This window comes from Pongo abelii, chromosome 15 (genome assembly GCF_028885655.2).
Source record: "Pongo abelii isolate AG06213 chromosome 15, NHGRI_mPonAbe1-v2.0_pri, whole genome shotgun sequence".
Lineage (NCBI taxonomy): Eukaryota > Metazoa > Chordata > Mammalia > Primates > Hominidae > Pongo > Pongo abelii.
Window position 1 is genome coordinate 30,415,668 of NC_072000.2, and position 26,586 is coordinate 30,442,253.

The following is a 26,586-nucleotide window of genomic DNA, read 5'->3' on the forward strand; positions in this document are numbered from 1 at the left end:
ATCTCTTTAGAACCTGAGATTTAGATAAGACACTCAGTTAAATAAATGCTCAGAAATGGAAAATAATTTTATGCTAGCCCAGGATATACAACTACAAGCACTACTTGTCAAGTACCTACTTTAAACTATGGGCATATAAAACAAAGTATGGAAAAATGTATTGCATACTATATGCCATGTGTTACTTGAGCTAATTTTAAAAACCTTATTTTGTTTGCTTTTTAAAGCAACCTCATGATGTAGAATGACATTATTGACATTTTATACACAAACAAACTGAAGTTCAGAGCAATTAAGCAACTTGCCCAAGACATTTATGTAAGTCAATAGCAGAGTCTAGATTCAAACTATGGTTTCACATATTTCATTTGGTATTGCTGCCTTGAAAAAAATGTGAAACTTATATAAATGAATCAAATACAACATACGTATGAATTTGATATCTCATAAATTAGTATCTGCAGTTAATTTCACTTTTACTAAATCCTCTGGGGGAAGCATACTAAGCATGTCAAAGATCTTTAGGTAGAAGCTACTTAGAAGCAAATATATATATATATATATATAAAATATATATATATATAATATATATATATGCCATCAATTTAGGGATGTGGTTCATTTTTCCTGACCTTTTTGAGATAACTCTGGCTTAGGTAATTAAAATAGTGTTGGTAATGGTGGTGTATCTGATGGTAAATATTTTAGAAGAAAGTGATGCTTATATAGCAGAGTGTATTAGTTTAAATACAATTTCTGTTTACTGAAACATTCCACATCAAACATTATAAAAGTAAGATTGGTTAGTGTTGTGCTGAATCACAAAGTGCTTGACAGTGGTCTACCTAATTTTGATCTTCTCTGAAGAACTTTAGAGAACAGACTAAATTCAGAATTATGAATGCCATTGGACTAAGTACGGAAAGTATTTTATCTAAGAAGAATGCACCTTCACTAATCTAAACCTTCTGTCTATTGGAGAGAGAAAAATAGTAAAAAGGCATCCTATCTGCTAGGCCAAGTGTACTCTACACCCCTGAGATGTCTCTGCAGAAATGTCACTAATCACATGTTGGTAAAAAAACAAAAGCAATCTTGGCAACATTGCTTTTCCCCCTTCTCATGATGCAACACTCTTCATTTTGAGTAGCCTATGGGGGGTATAATATAAATGACTGGTCTTATTTAACATTTATATACATATATTTTGATATGCTGTATTGAAATTGCTAATGCACATCCACTGTTAGCAAATTGGCCTGACCCTGATGCATATTTATATTTGATAATCCAAGAGGAACCTCACATTGCTATAGAGAAACAAGAGGTTGCTTCTGAACATGTGGAAAGGGCTGAAGATTTTTAAAAAGGTTTGATTGTTCCGCTTAGTACAAGTACCTCTGACGTTGTAAGCCCAGTTAAGTTGCAAGTTAAGAGCTCAGTATGAGCTCTTAACTTGGAAGACTCACAGATGCATAGAGGGAGAAAGCTTCATTTCTGTTTCTCATAGCTTTCTTCTATTAAGAACAAGGGATGAGGCCAGTCAAGCTATACATTTTACTGAACATGATTTCTTCATAAGGATTTTGAAATTAGTTTAACTCCAGTTTAACAGAAATATACTGTAGAAGTGTCTTAGTCACTATGTCTGTCAAAACTCCAACTTTTGTGCTCCTTACCAAAGATCTGAGGTGAGGACCAATCTCATCCTCCAAATGAATTTGGAATTTGGAACTCTGACCCAGTAACGTTATTACCTAATCTAATGGGGTACAAATCTGGAATATTAGAAACACCTGTGAATCTTTCTTTTAAAAACTACTCCGATTTCTAATTCTGTGGATTTTATTCTGGTAATCTGTACTTTTAAGAAGCATATCAGGCAATTCACATGAATAGTTACATTTTCAATTAATAGCCTGAATTTGGACAATTTTAGCCCTATTCTCTAGCCAAGCATCAGGAAGGGATTTCTCTCTCTTTTCTCTCTGTCCCTAACTCTCTCCTTTTCCCCTCCATAAATACATTTTAAACACTTAGTGTACACCAGGTACAAGAATGCAAAACTAATAAGATCCTCTTCCTACCCTCAAAAAGATTATAGCCTTTTAAAAACTATGCATTATCAACTTCAGGAAGAATTTTCATTCTGTCATCCTGAATAAAACTTCCTTAGTCTGTATGAAGAGTGACAAATTAGACATATAGCTTTTGTGTCAGTCAAGTCATTCTGCATCCTAGTTTCTCTGTTACCAAACACAAAAGAAAACAAAACAAAAACAGCTCTACTGAACCTTTTTATATGAACTATTCCTTAGCTCTGTAATCATCTTTTTGGTTTTCTTCATGACCTGTTCCATATGCTACAGATGATTACGTGGCTGATAATTAGATCCAATATGCATATTTATAATCATATTTTAAGCATGTTAATTGTCATTACACAGCTAAACAATGAGAGCAGTGTTAGTGTATTGACTTCAGCTCAGTTGTTTCATATCTGCTTTCTACTTTTTTTCCCAAAATATTTCTAAGTTGTTCATTGTGTAATCAAAGTGTCTTTGTAAGCTCACGTCTATTCCTCCACACAATAACTGCTGTCATTACTTAAAGGTCCACTACCTGTCAGGTACTCAATTAGGGCATCTTACAAATGTGTGGAGGAAAGAGTTGAGGAGATGATGCATGTACATCATAGAAGGAAGTGTCTCAAACATGCAATACAGATTATGGATTAATACTACAAATTAATAGCTTCAATATTTAAGAACACTATATTTTATACTTACAATAAAAGACTATAAATTAGTTATAGTAACGATATTATAGCAGAGCAAGTTGATTGTCAGAGAATGTTATTTGTCTATTGACTCATGGCTGATAATTGTTGGTCTTGTACTGGAACCCAGATCTTAGCAATTCCATAGTCTGTGTTGCAAAATGATATAATATATCACCATGTCATAGGACTAATAATTATGACATATCTGCTTTTAGAGTCCTCAAATTTACACCAGCTTTTTTGCAGTGGCACAATCTCAGCTCACTGCAACCTTCACCTGCTGGGTTCAAGTGATTCTTGTGCCTCAGCATCCCGAGTAACTGAGATTACAGGAACATGCCACCGTGCCTAGCTAATTTTTGCATTTTTAGTAGAGATGAGGTTTCACCATGTTGGCCAGACGGGTCTTGAACTCCTGACCTCAAGCGATCTGTCCACTTCAGACTCCCAAAGTGCTGGGATTACAGGCGTGAGCCACCACTCCTGGCCTATAACAGCCTTTGAATATCTAGAATTAGTTTCATAAATCTTTGCATTTTATTAAAAAAAAGACAACTTAGGGTCTAACCACACATACACCCACCCTAACACATATAGTATTGATTTCATAAAGAAATAGGGTAAGTTGTATAAAGATGAGAGATGCATTTCCATCTTTGATGCTGTTTATCACTCATTTATCCATTTATTTAAAAATGTCTCAAATTCTTGCAATGCAGAATAAACTACTCTACAATTAAGTTGATAAGGTTACTTTTGCATAGGAAATAGGTGAACTCAAACTATTTTTACTTAACTCTCACTGTACTATTTAATCATACTGAAAGCATTCAGCCCATACTTGACTTCCAGGTGTTGCATACATAAAATATACATTTCTTCAGATCCCTGCCCTCTTCTCAATGACCTTGTTAACTTTTCATAGTGAGTACATGTCTAAATATATTTTATTTAATTTGAAATGGCAAAGAATGGCCAAAGAATATTTTTTCCCAATAACTTTTAAAAAGGATTGCAGAGCTTTCTTCTTTTGTTAATTTACAAGCAGACTTGCCTACAAAAAGAAGGGGAAGTTAAATGTTTGCTGATATCTTTTCCAGCCCTGGTATAGTATTGCTGGGCCTATTAGAGATACCTTTCTATAAAGTTCAACACATAATCACACATAGAGTTCTGCCTGAATATAGAGATATTAAACTTATATGTCTATCTACTTGCCCTCAGGGTCAAAAACAGTCTCTCTCTCTCTCTCCTCTCTTCACATTCTTCTCCAATCCCCTCATTGTGTAAAATGACTTGCAACGTAGTTCTTCAAAGATTGATGCAGTTCACATTGTATATATTTTACAGGAATATTTTTTTGCATAGCTAAATGTTTGTTCTTAACCAATCAGGTACACTACAATAATTTCTCTACTTCCTAAGTCTTTCTCAAAAAAAGTCTAGGACTGATATCCTGGAAATCATTTATTTTTAACATGGTTCAGTTTGCTACTCTGTCTTATCAAGGTGTGCCTGGGTAGAATAGAAATGCTTGGTCTATCTCATGTGACTACTCCTGGGGCTGACGTAGAGCGCCAGGTATAATATAATCCATAGTTTTGTCCTTGCTGCTCCACTATCATGTACATTTCAGATGTGATATCCTTGATATGCCTTTAGAAATCAAATTGTGGCTCTGCAATATTTCTTTTGTTTCATAAGAACTTAACAATTTCTTAGCATTGGCTCATAACAAAATTGACAATTTCCTTGTTCTGTCTTTCTCTCCCTCTCACTCTCTTTCCTTCCCTACCTTCTAATCCTGAGTTACATACTTTATTTTGACAAAGACTTCATTAGTGAAAATATGCTTTAATTTGACATCAAAATATTAAGTATTGCCAGGCGTAGTGGCTCACACCTGTAATCCCAGCACTTTGAGAGGCCGAGGTGGGCGGATCACAAGGTCAGGAGTTTGAGACCAGCCTGGCCAACATGTGAAACCCTGTATCTACTAAAGAGACGAGAAATTAGCCGCATATGGTGGCACGCACCTGTAATCCCAGCTACTCAGGAGGCTGAGGCAGGAGAATCGCTTGAACCTGGGAGGTGGAGGTTGCAGTGAGCCAAGATTGTACCATTGCACTCCAGCCTGGGTGACAGGGTGAGGCTCCGTCTCAAAATATATATATATTTAAAAGATAAAATTAGAGGGACATTATTCACAATTTTCAGCTGCCCTCCCCAAATGAATGAGATACATTTATGGCTTTTACCTGAAACCAAATAAAACAATACAAAACAACTTCATGTCCAAAGGCTGTTCCATATTGATTCAAGTTTTCAAAAACTCATGTGAAAGTTATGGTTTTGGGGAGGAGCCAAGAGGGCCGAATAGGAACAGCTCCGGTCTACATCTCCCAGCGTGAGCCACGCAGAAGGCGGGTGATTTCTGCATTTCCATCTGAGGTACTGTGTTCATCTCCCTCGGGAGTGCCAGACAGTGGGCGCAGGTCAGTGGGTGAGTGCACCGTGCGTCAGCCGAAGCAGGGGTGAGGCATTGCCTCACTTGGGAAGTGCAAGGGGTCAGGGAGTTCCCTTTCCAGGGGTGACAGAGGGCACCTGGAAAATCGGGCCACTCCCACCCGAATACTGTGCTTTTCCGACGGGCTTAGGAAACGGTGCCCCAGGAGATTATAGCCCCCACCTGGCTCAGAGGGTCCTACGCCCACGGAGTCTCGCTGATTGCTAGCACAGCAGTCTGAGATCAAACAGCAAGGCTGCAGCGAGGCTGGGGGAGGGGCGCCCGCCATTGCCCAGGCTCGCTTAGGTAAACAAAGCAGCCTGGAAGCTTGAACTGGGTGCAGCCCACCACAGCTCAAGGAGGCCTGCCTGCCTCTGTAGGCTCTACCTCTGGGGGCAGGGCACAGACAAACAAAAAGACAGCAGTAACCTCTGCAGACTTAAATGTCCCTGTCTGACAGCTTTGAGGAGAGCAGTGGTTCTCCCAGCACGCAGCTGGAGATCTGAGAACGGGCAGACTGCCTCCTCAAGTGGGTCCCTGACCCCTGACCCGCGAGCAGCCTAACTGGGAGGCACCCCCCAGCAGGGGCAGACTGACACCTCACACGGCCGGCCAGGTACTCCAACAGACCTGCAGCTGAGGGTCCTGTCTGTTAGAAGGAAAACTAACAGAAAGGACATCCACACCAAAAACCCATCTGTACATCACCATCATCAAAGACCAAAAGTAGATAAAACCACAAAGATGGGGAAAAAACAGAGCAGAAAAACTGGAAACTCTAAAAAGCAGAGTACCTCTCCTCCTCCAAAGGAACGCAGTTCCTCACCAGCAACGGAACAAAGCTGGACAGAGAATGACTTTGACGAGCTGAGAGAAGAAGGCTTCAGACGATCAAATTACTCCAAGCTACAGGAGGATATTCAAACCAAAGGCAAAGAAGTTGAAAACTTTGAAAAAAATTTAGAAGAATGTATAACTAGAATAACCAATAGAGAGAAGTGCTTAAAGGAGCTGATGGAGCTGAAAACCAAGGCTCGAGAACTACGTGAAGAATGCAGAAGCCTCAGGAGCCGATGCAATCAAATGGAAGAAAGGGTATCAGCCCTGGAAGATGAAATGAATGAAGCGAGAAGGGAAGTTTAGAGAAAAAAGAATAAAAAGAAACGAGCAAAGCCTCCAAGAAATGTGGGACTATGTGAAAAGACCAAATCTGCGTCTGATTGGTGTACCTGAAAGTGAAGGGGAGAATGGAAACAAGTTGGAAGACACTCTGCAGGATATTATCCAGGAGAACTTCCCCAATCTAGCAAGGCAGGCCAACATTCAGATTCAGGAAATACAGAGAACGCCACAAAGATACTCCTCAAGAAGAGCAACTCCAAGACACATAATTATCAGATTCACCAAAGTTGAAATGAAGGTAAAAATGTTAAGGGCAGCCAGAGAGAAAGGTCGGGTTACCCTCAAAGGGAAGCCCATCAGACTAACAGCGGATCTCTCGGCAGAAACCCTACAAGCCAGAAGAGAGTGGGGGCCAATATTCAACATTCTTAAAGAAAAGAATTTTCAACCCAGAATTTCATATCCAGCCAAACTAAGCTTCATAAGTGAAGGAGAAATAAAATACTTTACAGACAAACAAATGCTGAGAGATTTTGTCACCACCAGGCCTGCCCTAAAAGAGCTCCTGAAGGAAGCGCTAAACATGGAAAGGCACAACCGGTACCAGCCGCTGCAAAATCATGCCAAAATGTAAAGACCATCGAGACTAGGAAGAGACTGCATCAACTAACGAGCAAAATAACCAGCTAACATCATAATGACAGGATCAAATTCACACATAACAATATTAACTTTAAATGTAAATGGACTAAATGCTCCAATTAAAAGACACAGACTGGCAAATTGGATAAAGACTCAAGCCCCATCAGTGTGCTGTATTCAGGAAACCCATCTCACGTGCAGAGACACACATAGGCTCAAAATAAAAGGATGGAGGAAGATCTACCAAGCAAATGGAAAACAAAAAAAGGCAGGGGTTGCAATCCTCGTCTCTGATAAAACAGACTTTAAACCAACAAAGATCAAAAGAGACAAAGAAGGCCATTACATAATGGTAAAGGGATTAATTCAACAAGAAGAGCTAACTATCCTAAATATATATGCACCCAATACAGGAGCACCCAGATTCATAAAGCAAGTCCTGAGTGACCTACAAAGAGACTTAGACTCCCACACATTAATAATGGGAGACTTTAACACCCCACTGTCAACATTAGACAGATCAACGAGACAGAAAGTCAACAAGGATACCCAGGAATTGAACTCAGCTCTGCACCAAGCGGACCTAATAGACATCTACAGAACTCTCCACCCCAAATCAACAGAATATACATTTTTTTCAGCACCACACCACACCTATTCCAAAATTGACCACATACTTGGATGTAAAGCTCTCCTCAGTAAATGTAAAAGAACAGAAATTATAACAAACTATCTCTCAGATCACAGTGCAATCAAGCTAGAACTCAGGATTAAGAAACTCACTCAAAACCACTCAACTACATGGAAACTGAACAACCTGCTCCTGAATGACTACTGGGTACATAACGAAATGAAGGCAGAAATAAAGATGTTCTTTGAAACCAACGAGAACCAAGACACAACATACCAGAATCTCTGGGATGCATTCAAAGCAGTGTGTAGAGGGAAATTTATAGCACTAAATGCCCACAAGAGAAAGCAGGAAAGATCCAAAATTGACACCCTAACATCTCAATTAAAAGAACTAGAAAAGCAAGAGCAAACACATTCAAAAGCTAGCAGAAGGCAAGAAATAACTAAAATCAGAGCAGAACTGAAGGAAATAGAGACACAAAAAACCCTTCAAAAAATTAATGAATCCAGGAGCTGGTTTTTTGAAAGGATCAACAAAATTGATAGACTGCTAGCAAGATTAATAAAGAAAAAAAGAGAGAAGAATCAAATAGATGCAATAAAAAATGATAAAGGGGATATCACCACCGATCCCACAGAAATACAAACTACCATCAGAGAATATTACAAACACCTCTATGCAAATAAACTAGAAAATCTAGAAGAAGTGGATAAATTCCTCAACACATACACCCTCCCAAGACTAAACCAGGAAGAAGTTGAATCTCTGAATAGACCAATAACAGGAGCTGAAATTGTGGCAATAATCAATAGCTTACCAACCAAAAAAAATCCGGAACCAGATGGGTTCACAGCCGAATTCTACCAGAGGTACAAGGAGGAGCTGGTACCATTCCTTCTGAAACTATTCCAATCAATAGAAAAATAGGGAATCCTCCCTAACTCATTTTATGAGGCCAGCATCATCCTGATACCAAAGCCTGGCAGAGACACAACCAAAAAAGAGAATTTGAGACCAATATCCTTGATGAACATTGATGCAAAAATCCTCAATAAAATACTGGCAAACAGAATCCAGCAGCACATCAAAAAGCTTATCCACCATGATCAAGTAGGCTTCATCCCTGGGATGCAAGGCTGGTTCAATATACGCAAATCAATCAATGTAGTCCAGCATATAAACAGAACTAAAGACAAAAACCACATGATTATCTCAATAGATGCAGAAAAGTCCTTTGACAAAATTCAACAACCCTTCATGCTAAAAACTCTCAATAAATTAGGTATTGATGGGACATATCTCAAAATAATAAGAGCTATCTATGACAAACCCACAGCCAATATCATATTGAATGGGCAAAAACTGGAAGCATTCCCTTTGAAAACTGGCACAAGACAGGGATGCCCTCTCTCACCACTTCTATTCAACATAGTGTTGGAAGTTCTGGCTAGGGCAATTAGGCAGGAGAAGGAAATAAAGGGTATTCAATTAGGAAAAGAGGAAGTCAAATTGTCCCTGTTTGCAGATGACATGATTGTATATCTAGAAAACCCCATTGTCTCAGCCCAAAATCTCCTTAAGCTGATAAGCAACTTCAGCAAAGTCTCAGGATACAAAGTCAATGTACAAAAATCACAAGCATTCTTATACATCAATAACAGACAAACAGAGAGCCAAATCATGAGTGAACTCCCATTCGCAATTGCTTCAAAGAGAATAAAATACCTAGGAATCCAACTTACAAGGGATGTGAAGGACCTCTTCAAGGAGAACTACAAACCACTGCTCAAGGAAATAAAAGAGGATACAAACAAATGGAAGAACATTCCATGCTCATGGGTAGGAAGAATCAATATCATGAAAATGGCCATCCTTCCCAAGGTAATTTTCAGATTCAATGCCATCCCCATCAAGCTACCAATGACTTTCTTCACAGAATTGGAAAAAACTACTTTAAAGTTCATATGGAACCAAAAAAGAGCCCGCATCACCAAGCCAATCCTAAGCCAAAAGAACAAAGCTGGAGGCATCACACTACCTGACTTCAAACTATACTGCAAGGCTACAGTAACCAAAACAGCATGGTACTGGTACCAAAACAGAGATATAGATCACTGGAACAGAACAGAGCCGTCAGAAATAATGCCACATATCTACAACTATCTGATCTTTGACAAACCTGAGAAAAACAAGAAATGGGGAAAGCATTCCCTATTTAATAAATGGCGCTGGGAAAACTGGCTAGCCATCTGTAGAAAGCTGAAACTGGATCCCTTCCTTACACCTTATACAAAAATCAATTCAAGATGGATTAAAGACTTAAATGTTAGACCTAAACCATAAAAATCCTAGAAGAAAACCTAGGCATTACCATTCAGGACATAGGCATGGGCAAGGACTTCATGTCTAAAACTCCAAAAGCAATGGCAACAAAAGCCAAAATTGACAAATGGGATCTAATTAAACTAAAGAGCTTCTGCACAGCAAAGGAAACTACCATCAGAGTGAACAGGCAACCTACAAAATGGGAGAAAATTTTCGCAACCTACTCATCTGACAAAGGGCTAATATCCAGAATCTACAATGAACTCCAACAAATTTACAAGAAAAAAACAAACAACCCCATCAAAAAGTGGGCGAAGGACATGAACAGACACTTCTCAAAAGAAGACATTTATGCAGCCAAAAAACACATGAAAAAATGCTCAGCATCACTGGCCATCAGAGAAATGCAAATCAAAACCACAATGAGATACCATCTCACACCAGTTAGAATGGCAATCATTAAAAAGTCAGGAAACAACAGGTGCTGGAGAGGATGTGGAGAAATAAGAACACTTTTACACTGTTGGTGGGACTGTAAACAAGTTCAACCCTTGTGGAAGTCAGTGTGGCGATTCCTCAGGGATCTAGAACTAGAAATTCCATTTGACCCAGCCATCCCATTACTGGGTATATACCCAAAGGACTATAAATCATGCTGCTATAAAGACACATGCACACGTATGTTTACTGCGGCATTATTCACAATAGCAAAGACTTGGAACCAACCCAAATGTCCAACAATGATAGACTGGATTAAGAAAATGTGGCACATATACACCATGGAATACTATGCAGCCATAAAAAATGATGAGTTCATGTCCTTTGTAGGGACATGGATGAAATTGGAAATCATCATTCTCAGTAAACTATCGCAAGAAGAAAAAACCAAACACCGCATATTCTCACTCATAGGTGGGAATTGAACAATGAGAACACATGGACACAGGAAGGGGAACATCACACTCTGGGGACTGTTGTGGGGTGGGGGGAGGGGGGAGGGATAGCATTGGGAGATATACCTAATGCTAGATGACGAGTTAGTGGGTGCAGCGCACCAGCATGGCACATGTATACATATGTAACTAACCTGCACATTGTGCACATGTACCATAAAACCTAAAGTATAATAAGAATAATAATAATAATAAATAAAAAATAAATAAAATAAAATAAAATAAAAATAGCAGTGAATAAAAAAGAAAGTTATGGTTTTAAATTTTTATTTTTGAGAATACAATTTTTTCATTTTTTCATCTCGAAATAACCATGACTTTGAAATGTAAGTTTTTTTTACCCTACATTCCTTATATCATAGAGAAATACATATAAACTTTAAGACTCCTTCTTAAACAAATGGATTATTTCCCTTTACAATAATATATTTGTTGTTTCTGTTTAATTCATAGCTCAAAGGAAACCATGAGAGAGTGTCTAACTAGACTTTTTGCTTCTTGATTTCCTGGACCCAAGAGCAGGAATGAGGAGCTTTCTCCTGGTAATTTTGTTATAGAGCAGTCAATGAGCTTGCTTCCTCATGCACATGGAGGCCAACACCATGACAAAGGCTTTTGAGAAAAGAAAAGCTTTATGGAGAGCTGACTGGCAAGGAAACAGAAGAAAATTCTCATTTCTGTCTCTCTGAGCTGGGGTCTGGACCAGAGTTTATATGCATAGGGTAATGAGGCATGATCTGATTGGATAATCGGGCAAGATCTAGAACCCAATCACATAAAGCCCCGGTGTCACCTGAAAGCTTTAGGATCCAGAATCCAGTGGTGACACCAGAGCTTTATCTGATTGGATTCTGGATCCTGCCATACAATGTTCACTTTTCTTTTTTCTTTCTTTCTTTCTTTTTTTTTCTTTTGGAGACGGAGTCTTGCCCTGTCATCCAGGCTGGAGTGCAGTGGTGCGATCTCGGCTCACTGCAACCTCCGCCTCCCGGGTTCAAGCGATTCTCCTGCCCCAGCCTCCGAAGTAGCTGGGATTACAGGCGTGAGCCACTATGCCCAGCTAATTTTGTATTTTTCGTAGAGACGGGGTTTCACTATGTTGGTCAGGCTGGTCTCGTATTCTTGACCTGTGATCCTCCCGCCTTGGCTTCCCGAAGTGCTGGGATTACAGGCGTGAGCCACCGCGCCCGGCCGGTACAGTGTTCACTTTTAAAATCAGTCCCTGCACCTCAGTCTCAGCACCTGGGTTCCTCAACTGGTTGCATGCTTTGTTCATCCGGCTTTAGTCGTAAATAAAACAATGATCAGGTTATGTGACCTTTTACCTGGGAGTCCATGGCAACCAAAGAAGGACTCACTTTCTTACTTAAATGTTAAGCCAGATTGGTCTGGTGCAGTTACAGTTTCCTACTGGATATTTGAGTTCTCATGAAGAAATATTCTATATTAATTTTCTTTTGGCTTAGGAAAGTTTAGCATAACTTTTCCCAAGCCTTCCAGACAAAGCAGCCATTTTCTCATACTATTTTCAGTGATCGTTTTCTATAATTAAATTCATGTTTTTCTTCTCCTGTGGAGAGATTTTCTAAAATAAGAGGCAGCCTCTATAAATATTTATCACTTTTATTTCATGTTAGCAAACACGAACTTAAGCATTTAAATACACTTCACTCCCTATATTTTACCTCTTATATTATCTGTACTTGTGCTTTTTCACACACTATTTTACATATTCAATAGGTGTTTTTGGTTTTATTTTATTTTTCCAAAATTGAATCTTAATACGCTAATATTCTGCATTCTGCCTATCCAGGTTCGTGGTCACCTACTCTCTGGCAGTAAATATTTCTAAATTCTTAGAATATTTCTCTTTCAAACTCACTGAGTTTGAAATTTTGCAGCTCTATCCCTCTCACCTGGCTATGTCCTCTCATCCTCCAAGAGCACTTTCAAGGCTATGCCTCTGAGAAGTATCTCTTCCCATTCTAATTCTCTTAGTCTCTCTACTCCTTGAATCCCTTTTGCACTTAAGACTCTGAAGCACAGAATTCAATTCTTTTGTATCTTTGGTTTAAGTTCAAGTAGATGGTATAATTCTGAAGAACCAACTAAATCTCTCAATGTGCTTTTGTGATCAGAGTAGCAAGTGCAATGTAATGTAAACATACTAATATTGATTGGGGTGTTACTACTTAAAAAACATTCAGAATATCATAGCATATTATGTTGTCAAATATATGAAAATTTTTGTTATTTTACATTCTGAAGATTATTTAGAATATAACTTTTTTGAGTTCTTAGAGAAGGAATAATTGAGCCATAGAAAAATAAAATGATTTGAGCAAGAACTCATTGCAGATCATCGTATTTGGGATTGTACATTGCAATTTCTTAGTTGCAAGCATTTTAAAATAAAAACAATCTCTCCCCTTTTCTTAGATTAAGCATACATTACTCTCTAACACAAAACAAAAAGGAAAAACAGAAGAATGACAAGACAATAAAACCCCAACATGCTCAGTTATTCAATACTTGCTATGACCTGAATACTTCTGTTCCCCCAAAGTTCATATGTTGAAAACTAATATCCAATGCAATAGTATTAAAGGGTGAGGCTTTTGAGAGGTCGTTAGGGCTCAGCACTCATGAATGGGATTAGTGCCCTTATAAAAGAAGCCTGAGGAGGTTTGTTTACCTCTTTTACCATGTGTAGACATAGCTAGAAGGTGCCATCTATGAGAAACTGTCCCTCTAGACACCAAATATGCTGGTGCCTTGAGCTGTGAGCAACAAAATTTTGTTGCTTATAAATTACCCAGCCTAAAGTATTTTGTTATGGCAGCAGGGACAGGCTAAGATAATACTCGTATTTCACCGGAAGGAAAGAATATTTCTTAACCACACTGTGCGTTGATCATTAAAATTCCTTACTTTATCTAATATTAGTCATATTTTATACTGCATATCTATTGTGAAATTATATATTGAAATATATCAGTACTAATATATCTAAATTGCCTTCTATTTTTAAAAATACTTGTCACCTAGTCATAAATAAATTATTCTTTTTAAAAACTAATTATATACCAACTATAAGTTTAAGTATATTATATTATACTAAGTCTTGAGCATCTTCTTGACTTGGACTCAGCACAAAAACACAGTTTAAATTGCATCAGTTGGAGCTGGGACATAGTTTTAAAAAAATTAGCATCATCTATGGCAGATAATATTTCATGGAAAAAATCCTAAATTAGATAACTTTTGTTAACTTCACCTAGACTCTCACTTTGCGGGAGGAATAGGAAATTTGATATAGATAGGTACAGAAGGAAGACTGTGTGAAGACACAGGGAGAAGATGGCTGTTACAAGCCAAGGAGTGAGGTGTCAGAAGAATTCTACCCTGCTGACATCTTGATTTCAAACTTGTATCCCCCAAAATAAATTTCTCTTGTTAAGGCCATCAGGTTTGTGGTTCTTTGTGACAAAAACCCTAGTAAAGTAATACACAAGATATATATATATATATATATATATATATAATCATTAAGTTTTTACTTATTTTGTATGTATATTTAAAGTGATAAGCAATAGAGAATTTGATAGGTGATATAAACAGAAGGCAATATAGAGTCGGGTTTTGCTTTGCTATCTAGTCTGACAATCTCTGCTCTTTATTGGATCTTTAGCCCATTTATATTTAATGTGAATTTTTATACAGTTAACCTTAAGATCATGATCTTACTATTTTTATAATTGTCCAATTTTTTCTTTCTCTTTTCTCTTTCGAACTGAGAATTTTTTATGGTTTAATTTAATCTTTTTTGTTGGCTTATTACACATGACTTGTTATTTTAGTGGTTGCTTTACAGTTTATGGTACATACTATTACTATATCACTATCTAGCTTCAACTGATATTATATCTCTTCACATGAAATATAAGACCTTTACAAGAGTAAACTTCCATTTCTTACCTCCTGGCCTTTATGGCACTACTGTCATATATTTTGCTTTTACATGTTATATGAGATTCACATCACACTGTTATTTTTTAAAGTTACATTTTAAAGAGGTATAGATAATAATACAATTCTTTTATAATTACCCATGCAGTTACAATTTTCAGTGCTTTTTATTCCTTTGGGTAGATTCATATTTTTATTTGCTATCATTTTACTTCAGCCTGAAAGATTTCTTTAGCATGCGGGCTTGTTTCAGGTGAATTCTTTTACCTTTCATATGCCTGAAATATTATTTTTTCACCTTCATTTTTTGAAATACATTTTTTATTGAATGTATAATTCTTTCACTATTTTGAGATGTTGCTCATTTTGCTGGCATTGTTTTAGCAAGAAAGACGTTGCCATCTCTTTTTTCCTCTGTACGTTTCTTTGTCTGCATTCAAGAATTTTCTCTTCTTTTTATTATGGTAAAATATATACAATATAAAAATAACCATTTTAATCATCTTAAGTGTACAGATCTGTGATATTAAATACATTCACACTTGTTGTATAACCGTAGACACAATCTATCTGTAGAACTTTTTCATTTTCCTCTACTTAAATTCTGTTACTTTCGAACACTAACTTCCCATACCCTACATTTATTTATTCCCTGGTAACCACTGTTCTACTTTCAGTAATGACTACTCTAGAAGTCTCATTTAAGTGGAATCATACAATATTTGTCCTTTAGTTGTTTAAGTGAATTTTATTTCACTTGGTGTAATGTCTTCCAGGTTCATTCCTGTTTAGCATGTGTCAAAATTTATTTCCTTTTCACAACTGAATTATATTCCTGTGTATGTATGTATCATATTTTGTTTGTTCATTCATTCTTCAGTGGGTACTGTGTTGCTTCCACATTGTAGCTATTGAGAGTAATGCTGCTATGAATGTGGGTATAGAAATATCTGTTTGCATCCTTGCTTTCACTTTTTTTGTCTATAAACTCAGGAGTAGAATGGCTGGATTATATAGTAATTCTGTATTTAAGTTTTTGGTGAATCATCATACTATTTTCTGAAGGAGGAGCACCGTTTTACTTTCTAACCAGCAATGCTCAAAAGTTTCAGTTTCTCCGCATCCTCACAAACACTTGTTTTTTTTGCCGTTTATTTATTTATTTTTATAATAGCCATCCTAATGGGTGGAAAGTAGTATTTCATTGTGGTTTTGATTTGCATTTCTCTAATGACTCATGATATTGAGCATCTTTTTATGTGTTTATTGGCCATTTGCACATCTTCTTTGGAGAAAGATTTATTCAAATTCTTAGCCTATTTTTAAAATCAGGTTGTTTGCTTTTGTTGTTGAGTGGTAGGAGTTCCTTATATATTATAGATATCAATTCCTTATCAGACATAAGATTTAAAAATGTTTCTTTTCATTTCATTAATTGCCTTATTACTCTGTTGGTATTCTTTGATACACACAATTTTTGAATTTTCATAATGTCCAGCTTACCTCTTTTTTCCTTTGTTGTTTGTGCTTTTGGTGCCATATTCAATCAATCATTGCCAAATCCAATGTCATGAAGCTCTTTTGTTATTTTTTTTTCTAAAAGGTTTGTAGTTTTAGCTCTTACATTTATATCTTTGATCTACTTTGAGTCAATTTTTGTATATAAGGGTCCTACTTCATTTTTTTTAATACATGGATCTCCAATTTTCCCAACACCGTTTTTAAAATTTATTTATTTATTTTGAGACAGAGTTTCACTCTTGTTGCCCAGGCTGGAATGCAATGGCATGATCTCAGCTCACTGCAGCCTCTGCCTCCCAGATTCAAACAATTCTCCTGCCTCAGCCTCCCGAGTAGCTGGTATTACCGGTACTCGCCACCACGCTTGGCTAATTTTTTTGTATTTTTAGGAGAGACGGGGTTTTGCCATATTGGCCAGGCTGGTCTCGAACTCCTGGCCTCAGGTGATCTGCCTGCCTGGGCCTGCCAAAGTGCTGAGATTATAGGCGTGAGCCACTGTGCTCGCCCCAACACCATTTGTTGAAAAGATTGTCCTTTTCCCATTGCGTGGTGTTAGCATCCTTGTTGAAAATCATTTGGCCATACCTGTGAGGGTTTATTTCTGGGCTTTTAATTCTATTCCAATGGTCTGTATGTCTGCCTGTATGTCAGTACCATAGTCTTTTGATTACTATATATTTTATTTTTTATTTTTCTTTTTATTATTATTATTTTCATTACTGTATACTTTTAGTAAAGTTTAAAAAAATCAGGCAATGTAAGACATACAATTTTGTTATTTTGTTTTTTTTTTTTTTGCAATTTTAGGTACCTTATATACCATATTAATTTTAGGATGAATTTTTCTGTTTCTGTAAAATATTTTGCTGGGACTTTTATAGGGATTTCATTGAATCAGTAGATTGCTTTGGGTATATTGACATCTTAATGATAGTAAGTCTTCCAATAAATGAACACTTGTTTCCATTTATTTGCATCTTTAATTTCTTTCAACATTGTTTTGTAGTTTTCAGTATATACATCTTTCACTTCCTTCTTCAAGTTTACTTCTAAGTATTTTATTCTTTCAGATGCTATTGTAAATAGAATATTCTCTAAGTTTCCCCTTTTAGATTGTTCATTGTGATTGTGCAGAAATGTAACTGATTTTACATATTAATTTTATATCCCAAAACTTTGCTAAATTTGTTTATTTGTTCTACTAGCTGTGTGTGTGTGTGTGTGTGTGTGTGTGTGTGTGTGTGTGTGTGTGTGTAGTCTTTAGGGTTTTTTACATAGAAGATCATGTCACCTGCAAACAGAAAATTTTACTTCTTCCTCTTTTTTCAATTTGGTGGCATTTTATCTCTTTTTTTTGTCTTATTTTTTCTCTGATAATTTTGATACTATTTTAAATGGAGATGTCAACAGCAAGCATCCTTGTCTTGTTCTTGATCTTAGAAGAAAAGCTTTAAGTCTTTCAGCATGGAGCATAATGTTGTCTGTGGTTTTATATACATATACATATGTATTAATATATAGATGTGTATGTATGTGCTTTCGTTATGTCTTGGTAGTTTCTTTTCCTCCTTACTGAATTTTTTAAAAATGAAAAGCTGTTGAATTATGTCAAATGGTTTTTAGATATCAATTGAGATGATCATATGTGTTTTCCTTCATTCCATTACTATGGTAGATCATAATAATTGATTTTCACATGTGGAACCACCCTTGCATTTCAGGAAAAACTTCCACTTGGTGGATAATCCTTTTAATATATTGTTGAATTCGATTTGGTAGTGTATTATTCTAGTTGAGGCTGCTCTAACAAAATACTTTAGACCGGGCAATTTATAAATAACAGCAATTTATTGCTCACAGTTCCAGAGGCTGGGAGGTCCAAGAACTGTTGCACTTTTGAGTTGTTCCAGCATCATCTCAAAAGTCTAAAGTCCAAAGTCTCATCTAAATATTATACAAATCAGGTAAGAGTATGAATCAAGTATATTTCATTCTGAGGCAAATCCCCCTCCAGCTGTGAGCCTACGAAATCAGACCAGTTATGTATTTTCAAAATGTTATGGTGGGCTAGCCTTAGGACAGATATTCCCATTCCATAAGGGAGAAATAGAAAGGAAGAAAGGGTAATAAGTTCCAACCAAATCTAAAAATCCAACAGGGTAAACAACATTAAAACTTAAGAATTGAGAACATTTTTTTTGACTCTATGTTTTATTTTCTGGACACATTGGGGAGAGTATTGGGTTCCCAAGACTCAGATCAACACTACCTCCATGGGTTTGCTGGCCACAGACCATGTAACAACTCTCAAGGGTTGGAGTCATGTGCCTGTGGATCTCTCAGAATGGAGTTGCACACGGATGGCTTTATAGTTCTGGGCTCTCAGGGCAGCCCCACCTCCATGTCTCCATTAGATACATGGCAGCCTTGCTCTCGTGATTCCACTAGGCACTGCCCTGATGGGAGCTTTCTGCAGTGGTTCCACCCCTGTGGCCATTCTCTGCCTAGGCTTTGAGGTACTCTGAGGCATTCTTTGATATCTAGGTAGAGGTAGCCATATTCCCATAGCTCATGTACTCAGCACACCTGTGAGGATGGCACTGCATGGATACCACCAAGGTTTACAGCTTGTGCTTTCCAGAGAGTGGCCCAAGCTGCAATCTGGACCCATTGAGCAATGGCTGAAGCAGCCAAGGAGTGATGCACCAGAAGGTGGGGAGTAAAGCCTTGAAATAGTTCTGTCTCCAAGGCCCTGGCTTTCTGGGTCTCTGATGGGTGGAGCAACTTGGAAGATCTCTGAAATGCCTTTGAGTTCATTATTCCACAGACTTGATGAATAGCATCTGGTTTCCTTCTATCCATACTAATCTCCATTAACTGTTTCCTTGACTGCATCCTTGGTATTCTTTTTCAGACATGCCTTTCATTCTTTATAATAGGGGCAGCTTGATGATTTTCCAAATCTTTAAGTTCTGTTTTTCTGTCAATTATAAATTTTATATTTATTTTGTTTCTTCTCCCAGATTACCATATGCAGTCAACAGAAGCCATGCTGCACCCAGAATAATTTGCTTAGATATTTTTTCTGCCAAATATTCTATTTTATCACTCAGAGTTTCTATCTCCCACAAAGCACTAGGACGTGAGCATAATTCAGCCAAATTCCTTGCAACTTTACAACAAAGATTACCTTTCCTCTAGTTTTCAATAACATATTCCTCATGTACATCAGAAATTTCATCAAAATGGTCTTTACCATCCATAGCTGTACCAACACACTGTTCAAGACCTTTTTGGCAATCTCTAAGAAGATTGAGACTTTTTCTGTGACTGTCTTCTTCTTCTGAGTCTTCATCAGATTGTTCTTCATGCTCCAGTCACAGAAATGTAAGCATTTTTTTCTAGAATAAACTTCCAAATTCTCCAGCCTCTCCCCATTACTCAATCCAAAGCTGCTTTCACATTTTTAGGCATTTGTTCCAACAAAACCTCACTTCTCAGTACCAGTGTCTTAGTTCATTCAGCTGCTGTAAAAAAAAGAAAAGAAAAGAAAAAAAAAGTACCTTAGGGTAATTTATAAACAGCAGAAATTTATTACTCACAGTTCTGGAAGTAGGGAAGTCCAAGATCAAGATACCAGCAGATTTGGTGTCTGGTGAGGGCCTGTTTCCTAGAGAACGTGCCTTCTTGCTGGGTCCTCATAAGGTGAAAGGGCAAAGGGGCAAACAAACTTCCTCAGACTTGGGGCACTAATGCCAATCACAAGGGTTATCACCTCATGATCTTGTCACCTACCAAAGGCCCCACCGTTTTGTACCAAAATATTATGAATTAGATTTCAAAATACGAATTTTGGAGGGGCAAAATCAGATCCTAACAAGTAGCATTTTATTGAGATTTGTTGCATCAGTATTCATAAGCCATATTAGTCCCTAATTTTCTTTTTTTGTAGTGTCTTTGTCTGGCTTTCACATCATAGGGTAATGTTGGCCTTACAGAATGAGTTAAAATGTTCCTTTTCTTCAGGGTTTTTGGAAGAGTTTGAGAAAGATTTGTGTTAATTTTTTAAATGTTTGATAGAATTCACCATTGATACCACCTTGTCCTGGATATGTTTTTTTTTTCTTTTTTCTCTTTGGATGTTTTGTATTACTGATCCAACACCCTTATTATTTTGTTCTGTTCAGATTTTCTATGTCTTCATGATTCAGTCTTGATAGTATATTTCTAGAAATCTGTCATATGATCAGCATTACCCAGTTTGTTGGCATGTGGTTGTTCGTAGTGCTTCCTTATAATCCTTTTCATTTCTATAAAATTCACAGTAATGTCCCCTTTCATTTGTGATTCTAGTTATTATATTTTGTCTTTATTTCTGAGTCAATCTAGCTAAAAGTTTCTCAATTTTTTTATTTTTTCAAAAGACTAATTTAAAATTTCATTGATTTTCTCTATTTTTTTCCATTCTTTAGTTTATTTATACCTGCTCTAATTTTTACTATTTCCATCTTGAATGCTTGATTTTAGTATTCTATTCTGTCTTCCATATCTCGATTTAACTTTTAGATTATATATAATGTAGTTATAAAAACTGTTTTGATATTCTTTCCTTCTAATTCTAACATTTGTTTCTGTTTGGGTCTGTTTTGATTGGTTGGTTTATCTCTTCATGATGTCTTCCTATCATTTGGCATGCCTGGTAATTGTTGACTGGATGCCTGCTATTGTAATTTTTACTTTTAAAATGACAGATCTTCTTTTCTTCTCAGTACTCTTGAGCTTTGTTCTGTATTGCAGTTAAGTTGCATGTAAATAATTTTCCCTTTTTTGTCTTCCTTTTAAGATTTATGGCAGGATTAGAACAGTGTTTAGTCTATGCCCAGTTATTTTTCACTATGAAGGCAAGGCTCACTGTAGAGTCCACCCAATGACCTACAATTTATAGGATTTTCCAGTGTGGCTGGTGAAAGCAGACATTATTTCTGGCCCTGTGTCAGTGCTGGGTGGTGTTACTTCCAATCGTTTTGGCTGGTTCTTGTCTTGGCCATCTTCACATAGTTTCCTACCATGTATCCAGTGATTAGTGTTTGGCTGAATATGTAAGAAGTACCCACCTAGTGCAGAGCTCAAAGATTCTCTGTGCGGATCTCTCGTCTCTAGCGTTCTTTCCTGTGAATTCTATCTGCCTTGGTTGGCCTGGACTTGTCAGATATATCTCCTCAACTAAGGAAATCTACAGGTATAGGTTTCCACCCTTCTTTGTTATATGTGAATGCTCTCTCAAGGTAGTAAGCTTGGTCAATCAAAGGGCACATCACATTTGTGTTCTGTCTCAGGGATTACTGGCCTCTGTTACCTGATATCCAGTGTCTTGAAAATCATTGTTTTAGCTCTTCTGTCCATTTTCTTATTTTTTTTGGTTGTGTGATGCAGGAGGAAATATTACTCCCCGTTACTTCACCTTAGCCAGAAGAATTGTTACTTCTTTTGATTAAACTCTCAGTTAGCTGATGGGGATACTCTTAGTTTTTGCAAGAAAAAGGTACATGATTTATTTTATAAGCACTTGCCTACGTAAGCATGTCTCTAAAAACTGCCTTTACTCATAAAAAAAAGAATTACTTGACTGCGCATAAAATGCTTGTATCACATATTTTTGTACTAATATTTATTTGAGTATTATTATATTGTCTTTGTCAGAGTATTTAAAAAAATTCTGTCTATTTTTTTCAATGTTTAGACATTTTAATTTTGTTAGAATACCCCATCTTGTATATGTCTCATTTTAACAGGCAATTTATTTCAGTTTTCTTAACTGTGTCTTTCGATATAAGCTCTAAATAATTTGCTGATATTTGGATACATTAGGCTGAGAGATGATCGATTTACTCTTAAAGATGTTGATATAATTCTCTTCGTTCCTCACTCTAAGCAAAACACATGCAATTCCCATCTTCCTACCTTCTCATTATTGTAATATTCTAATTCTATTATTCCAGTATTAAGTGTTTATTGTGACTTTATGCACTCCATTTACAGCTGTGCCATGTGAAGTACTATAATTAATGTTTTTTTCTTTCTTGCAAGACTGTTTTTGTCTTCCTGCAACATACATCATCTTTTTAATTTATATGCTTATTTGTTTACTTTTAAGTATGTATTTATCACCAATTTATCCATGACCTCTCCCCAAATAGTGTAAATATTTACTTACTGTATTAAAAATGATCAGGGATTCTATCAATTTTAACTACTTAAAACTTTCCTAGAAAGTTCTGATATATGCCAATGTTGTTGATCTCTTTTTAAATTATTATTATTTTTTGATTTATGTTTTTGAGACAGAGTTTTGTTCTGTCACCCAGTCTGGAGTGTAGTGGTGGGATCATAGCTCACTGCAGCCTCAAATTCCTGGGCTCAAGTGATCCTCCTGCCCCAGCCTCCCACATAGCTGGAAACATGGGTGCATACCACCAAGCCCAACTAATTATTTAAAAAAATGTTTTGTAGGGATGGAGTTTTGCTATGTTGTTCAGGCTGATTTTAAACTCTTGATCTCAAGCAATCCTCTTTTTTTGGTCTTCCAAAGTGCTGGGATTACAGCCTAGAGCCCCTGTGTCTGGTCTGATTGGCCTATTTATTTTATTTTTTTAGGTCTGCTTCATGGTTATAATCTTTCGGGGTCTTTTTTGATAAATAGTCTTATTTTTCCTGTATCCTATATCTTTCTAATTTTGGTTTGTTCTTTTATTTTTGTGAGAACATTCTCCAGTGGCTTTCTAAGTAATGGTGCATTGGAAGTAAATTTATAAGATCTTGGACTGATCATGTTGTCTTTATTCAGCCACTTTCTTGGTAATTTGTTTAGACCAAGAATTCCATGTTGGAAATTAAGTGTTCTACTAAGCTAGAAGGCAGGGTTGTTGTTGCGAAGTCTGATAGCATCATTCTCTTAATCCTTTTAACATTTCTTTTTTTCTTTGAAGCTTTTTGAATCAGCTTTTTGCTCTAACATTCTGAAATATAATGGAGATGTAATTATCACTAGTCTACTTTCACTGCTTCTTTTGGGCATTTATTCAGTGAATCTTTCTGTCTACAAAGTCAACAAAATTTCTTCAACTTTATGATACAATCCTGCTAAGTTTTTTCTTTCTGCTATGTTTTTCCAATTTCTCATATATGTTTTCTATTTTTTCATGCTCTTTTGAAATGGATTCCTTCTGTAAAATGGCTGTGATATCCTTTTTCATATTTCTGAAAATATTAATAACAATTTTTTATTACCTGGGGGTTAGATAATTTTACTGCATAATCTGTTTTCTCTAATTGTGTTTTTTACTTGTATATTTACATGGTCTCTGTCTTTTGTTTCATTATCTTTTTCTGGATATCTAATTTAAATCTCTGTGTACATAGATGGAGTTGACCAATTAATTCCTAATTTTTCTGTAATTATTTGATATTTTCAATTGTATAAAGTATGAAAGGACAAATATTTAAAGCATTATTTCTTATTCTCATACTTAGGACATAGTATTTATATATTTTTGAAGTATCATGTCTGAAATATTTCCTAATTCCATATTTGAGCACGGGAGAAATGAATTTCACTCCCAGGCTAGCTTGAGAGCTTTGTGTTAGTACCTTCTGCTATTGGGTTTATGATGTAAGCAAGGAAAGCCTTGCAGAGATTAATGAGGGATGATAGCTTACAGCTATTTTGAAAGAAATTATTTTGCTTATTTATATTCAACAGAACCACATCAATCAGCAAACAGAAGTAGGGAGTCATCCTTTCCTTGTGTTTAAGTGTCTGCATTACAGTGTCATTTACTGAAATGACCATTCACATGGAACTGGGCAAAACAATTCTTACATAATCGCAGAGATAAGAACTAAATTTGGCAGATTTCCGTTGTTCCTTTTAATTGAATATTATAATCAGCATTTTTATTTTATAAAGACAAATAGCTATGATGAACAATTATTAGGCAAATAGAAAGTGAGTGCTTAATTTCTATCTGAAACATTAAGTACACAAATCAACAGGTGTTGATAAAGTTCCTAAAACTGTCAATTTATGAAAATATCTTTTTTATGAGTTTACCTGAATTGTTTTCTCCATTAAAATGCAAATACCTCAACTTATCTCTTAAAACCTTAAATAAGAACAGAGAATCCTATTTTGGGGAGAAGAGAGGAAGAAACATAGCTACCCATGAGAAATATAAAGGTTTTTGTTTCATTTGCAAGCTAGGTATGGCCTTGGTACTAAATTCTGATCAGTTATTTGAAATTTCCAGTACATGTCTTGATATGAAAAAGATGTACCACCTCCATTTCTTTCTTATTTTTGCTCATTGAAATAAAAAATGCTTGGAGTTCAAATTGCTACTTGGACCAGAAAGTGGAAGGCATGTATTGGGGGTCGTGGAGAACAAAGTAAGAAGGACTGGCTCAGCTGTGAACCACTTATCTTTGGATTTCATTTACATGTGAGAGAAATATATTCTTTTTCTCCTTTTTTTGGCACCTGCATCCAAACTCATTTCTGATTGATGCAAAGTGTTTCAGCCTTCATTCTATTTTTTAAACCTTATCTTTTTCTCTATTACTACAGTCCAGCTAGATTAGATGTTCAATGTTCCTTTAGTAAGCATTATGCCTTTTCAGGTTTGACCTTTTGTTCCATCTCTTCTTTCTGCACAATACAAGATATTCCCCAGGCTATAAGTTTGGAATTCTCTTCAAGCACATTTTGATTTCCTTAGATCACCCTAAGATGATCTTTTTCTCAATTCCTATATTATCATTCTATGTAATTTACCATAAGTAAATTATATAATGAGTGTTTTGAGGGCCAGAACCAGTTCCCCATTGCAACAAACCATACTGAGCACCTATTGTGTGTCACGCGTTGTGCAAGAGATGACTGAAGTAGGAAGGATGATAGAGACAGTATCCATTCCCACAAATATTTCATAATTTAGTGAAGTAAGGGTATACATACAAGTAATACTAAAATAAGAACTCAGCATAATAAACAACACATTATAGAATTACAGAAGAGGAAGTGATTAGTTCTTCTGGAGATGGGATGAGCAGGAAGCTCTAAATAATTTCTCCAGGGGGAAGATATTTGGGCTAACTTCAAAGGATAAATATACATTTACTTAGGAGGAAATGTCTGAGGAAACTTAAGAGGGCTCTGGATATCCAGCTGGAGCAAGGTATTGACTTTGTGTTAAAGAGTTAAATAAATGCTACTCTTCATTAGAAAACGTGGCACTGTCAATGAATATAAGCATGGGACAAAAGGACAAATGTTTACATATGTGACATTTATATGCTTTTTGTTCAAAAAAAGAAGAAAGCTCTGATGAAAAGATGAGAAATAGATTTAATGAGGGATAATTGATGACAGTAGACTGAAGAAAATGGATCTAACAAATTGGTCAATGGAGCAACAAATGAAACCCAGGCAATGGAAATATGTCACTAGGTAAGAAATTTTGAATGAAAGAGAGGTAAGAAGAAAGACTACTCTGACTGTGTTCTTTGTAAAGTTGTGCATAGACGTAATTTCTAGAGGAAAGTTGCTTATGTGATTGTGGGCTTGGAAATTAAGGTAAAGATGGAGAACAGCAGCTATGAAGACTGGGAAAGAGAGAAATGGAGGGGGCTAGTGTGAGTGTGCATTTAAAGCAAAAGGCAAAAGTATTCATGTCCAGATTTGGAAGGGGGCCACGAGATGACTAATGGACTGAAGAAGTAAGTAGAGATTAAGAAACTAGAGATTTCCTAAGAACTAATGTGGTAGGAGTATTATACTTCTTTGCTTTCCTTCATAGTATATAACACAGTACATTCTACTGAGTCCTCATAAATACATTGCATTAATACACTACAATCCATCCCAAATCACCTTCTTATATTGTTATTTAAACTTAATGAGTTTTTAGGGAAGAAAACAAAATGAAATTATTCTGGAGAAGAGCTGTGGGGTATGGTGGCATAGGTAGCTTTATCTCCATTTGTGGTTGTTCATTAAGACCTCATGGGATAAATTTACTCAAAGTACTCCTGATTGTAGCTTTCTAATGGGGTTGACTGTGTCTCTTTTTTAGCC

At 36.4% G+C, this 26,586-nt stretch overlaps 1 long non-coding RNA gene across 1 annotated transcript in view; it reads left to right on the plus strand.

Moving 5' to 3' along the window:
- The window catches only part of LOC103892326 (uncharacterized), a 46,325-nt gene that overhangs the window by 2,125 nt on the left and 17,614 nt on the right, over positions 1–26,586 (plus strand). The gene's annotated exons all lie outside the window — the stretch shown is intronic.